This window comes from Otolemur garnettii, unplaced genomic scaffold, assembly GCF_000181295.1.
Source record: "Otolemur garnettii isolate 467f Iridium unplaced genomic scaffold, OtoGar3 scaffold00034, whole genome shotgun sequence".
NCBI classification, from domain to species: Eukaryota; Metazoa; Chordata; class Mammalia; order Primates; family Galagidae; genus Otolemur; species Otolemur garnettii.
In genome coordinates, this window is record NW_003852429.1 from 9053271 (window position 1) to 9056892 (window position 3622).

The 3622-nt window shown below is 41.3% G+C and overlaps 1 protein-coding gene, 1 non-coding gene and 1 pseudogene across 2 annotated transcripts in view; 1 reads left to right on the forward strand and 2 right to left on the reverse strand.

Moving 5' to 3' along the window:
* Nucleotides 1-3622, forward strand: part of CLYBL (citrate lyase beta like) — a 125585-nt gene that overhangs the window by 18970 nt on the left and 102993 nt on the right. The window lies entirely within an intron of this gene.
* Nucleotides 1839-1964, reverse strand: LOC111725252. Its single transcript, XR_002773360.1, has one exon. It is a non-coding gene; the product is annotated as a small nucleolar RNA SNORA25 (small nucleolar RNA).
* Nucleotides 2147-2226, reverse strand: LOC111725257 (annotated as a pseudogene).

Here is a 3622-nt window from a genome sequence, read left to right on the forward strand (position 1 = left end):
CAGGATCTCACTTTCGCTCAGGCTGGTCTTGAACCTGTGAGCTCAAGCAATTCACCCCCCTCTGCCTCCCAAAGTGCTGGGATTATATGAGCCACTGAGCCTGGCCTTGGTTGCTATTATTATTATTTTTTGAGACAGAGTCTCAAGCTGTCGCCCTGGGTAGACCTTGGCATCACAGTTCACAGCAACCTCAAACTCCTGGACTTAAGCAATTCTCTAGCCTCAGCCCCTCAAGTAGTTGGGACTACAGGCGCCCACCATAACGCCCACCTATATTTTTTTGTTGCAGTTATCCTTGTTTTAGCTGGCCCAGGCCAGGTTCAAACCTGCCAGCTTCAGTGTATGTGGCTGGCACCTTATCCACTGAGCTGCGGGCACCACTGATTGCTATTATTTTTAAAAAATTTTTCTTTTTTAAAATTTTTTGAGTCTTGTTCTGTTACCCTTGCTAGGATAGAGTACAATAGTGTAATCATAGCTCACTGCAACCTGAAGCTGTTGGGTTTGTTGGGTCCGAAAAAGCCTCCCAAATTAACCCCAACTGACAAACTCGAGACTCGCTCCAATGTAAAGGGCATAAGATGAGATTTATTACAGACCCGGGAGGCCCGGGGGCCCTGGGCCTGGACTCTCCTGGCATGCAAGCTGAGGACTGAGCCCCGAACTCGGGGTGAAGGCAGTTTTTATGGGGTACAGAAAGCAAGAGGGGTAGGGTCGGATACGAGTACACTTTTCATTGGTGGTTGGTGATTTCATTAGTAAAGGAGGAAGTAAGGAGGATTTGCATTGGTAGCTGGTGATTTCACTAGTAAAGGTGAATTTGGATTGGTACAGGTGACTATTTGGTTGAGTAACTATGAAAGGAATGAGAAAGGTCGCAGGGTGGGCCCTGCGGGTATGGTTTAAGCAACTAGGAATGGAATGGGGAGGGTTACAAGGTGGGCCCTGCAGGCCAGGGCCCAGGAACAGAACTTATGTGGAAACAACAAAATGGAGCTGATCTGGTCCTCACAGGTTCAAGTGATCCTCCTATTCCAGCCTCCCAAGTACCTGGGACTGCAGGTATGTGCCTCCTCACCTGGCTAATTTTTTCTATTTTTGGTAGAGATGGGGTCTTGGTCTTGCTCAGTCTGGTCTGGAACTCCTGACCTGAAGTGATCTCCTGCCTCGGCCTCCCAGGGTGCCAGATGTGAGTCACCACATCTGGCCCTGGTTAGTATTTTTGCTCCTGAGAACTCTATTGTCAGTTGAAAAAGTAAGCTACTAGTCTATTTTCCTTGGCTGCTTTTAAGATATTTTTGTCTTGGGTTGATTGAAGTTGTTCTAAAATGTGACCAGGTATGGATTTACCACTCCTTTCCTCCCTTTTGTACTTCCTTTTTCTTGGTGTAAGTTGCATTTCCTGTATTTATGGATTCATGTCTTTTATCAGTTTTGTAAATTTCCATTGGCACTTCAATATAGCCTATATTCTATCCTTTCTATTTCTTCAGAGATGCTGAGTACACATACTGGGAAACTTTTCATTCTACTCTCCTTGTTTCTTAATATCTTCTCATATTTTCTCTTTGTTACGTTTTGAGTTAGTTCTTCATATCTCTTTTCTAGTTTTTCATTCTTTCTTCAGTTGTGTCTAATTTGTATAACCCATCTTCTGAAATTTTAATTTTAATGATTTTCACGTCTGGAAGTTCTGTTTGGTTCTTTTACATATCTTTTTGGTATATTATGAATCTGATAATTTTAGTATTCGGGGGTCTAAATTACTTTTTCTGAAGAAGAGATACATTGGTTAAACTTTGAGACACAATAATCATGGGTCATAATGAGTGGCAAAGTCCTATAGCACCCTAGGAAAACAGCCCTACTGAGTGCTATGGCATCCTGCGTAGAACTTCAATCTTTGGTGATGACAATAAAAGCTCCTGATTTCACAGCCCTATGAGCCCTCTTTGAAATGACCTTTGTCTAAATCATTTTTTGTTGTTTTGCTGATTCTTACTTGTGGCATGAACCTAACATATGTGTGTATATACATATGTATGTATGTATGTATGTATATATATATATTTTTTTTTTTTACACAGATGGATAATATGATATTATAACAAAGTTTGAGGGAGCCACATTTCACATCTGTTTTTTTACACAGATGGATAATATGATGATATCATAACAAAGTTTGAGGGAGGCACATTTCATCCTGCTTATGAACTACAAAAGGATCATGAACCCATACTGACTGGAATGAATTCATGGGATCCTAAGGGCCTAGAATAGGAAGGATTTCCTCAGAGAGAATTTGTTCCTGCTAGGAGCCAGAGATACTAGTAATCTGGGAGTCTAAGTTTGTTCTCCCCAACCATGCGGTGGTTACAGGCTTAGTATTTTGATAGCAGGTTTGAAGTAGGGATTTGATTCCTGGTTTTTTATTTTTCTTTCCTCACAAATCAGAATCCAATTCACTGTTGTTGGTTTTTTTATGTTGGCTTTGGAAAACTGTCCTAATTTTTTTTTTTTTAAGACAGAGTCTCACTCTGTCACTATGGGTAAAGTGCAGTGGTGTGATAGCTCACAGCAACCTCAAACTCTTGGGTTCAAGAAATCCTCTTGCCTCAGCCTCCCAAGTAGCTGGGACTATAAGCACCTGCCTTGACACCCAGATAGTTTTTCTATTTTTAGTAGAAATTGAGTCTCCCTCTTGCTCAGACTGGTCTTGAACTTCTGAGCTCAAGCAATCCACCCACCTCAGCCTCACAAAGTGCTAAGATTACAGGTGTGAGCCACCATGCCTGGCAATTCTCTTAAATTCTAATGACCCCAGCAATGCATTAAAAAACACATTTGTTGAAATATAGAAGAACCTTGACCACCCAAGGGCCAAACTGGCTAAAATACAAAGGTGGTCAACATAAGGAACTAGGCCTAATGTACTACTACACACATGGGGTGCATATCTGGTTTATGCAAATTAGCTCAACTTAAGGAGGTGGTCAATGTAGGGAGGTAGTCAACTGGAGGTTCTACTGTATATCCATTTTATAGTAGGATGGCACTTCAAAGACTGTGATCTACCATATTGCCAAATGTAAAGTACCCATCCTTTAAGTTTTTTTTATAAACTTAAAAAATTAGTCTAAAATTCATTCTTATACATAATTTAAAGAGCCAAATAGTTTTAAATAAAGTAGCCCCCTAACTAGTATTTCATTTCCCCTCTTCAGCAACAATCCCTTTTACCTGTTCAAACTTATTTTTCTAGTATTTTCTTCCATATCTTTCAATACTATATTTAAAAAAATTTTTTTTTCCAGCTTCAGGGATGATTTATTGATTGCAGACTATGGGGGATGAGAATTTCTTTCTTTCTTTCTTTTTTTGAGACAGAGGCTCACTATGTCACCCTGGGTAGAGTGCTGTGGCATCACAGCTCACAGCAACCTCTAACTCCTGGGCTCAAGGGATTCTCCTGCCTCAGCCTCCCAAGTAGCTGGGACTACAGGCATCCACCACAATGCCTGGCTATTTTTTCGTTGTAGTTGTCATCGTTGTTTGGCAGGCCCAGGCTGGGTTTGAACCCACCAGCTCCTGTTACATGTGGCTGGCACCTTAGCCACTGAGC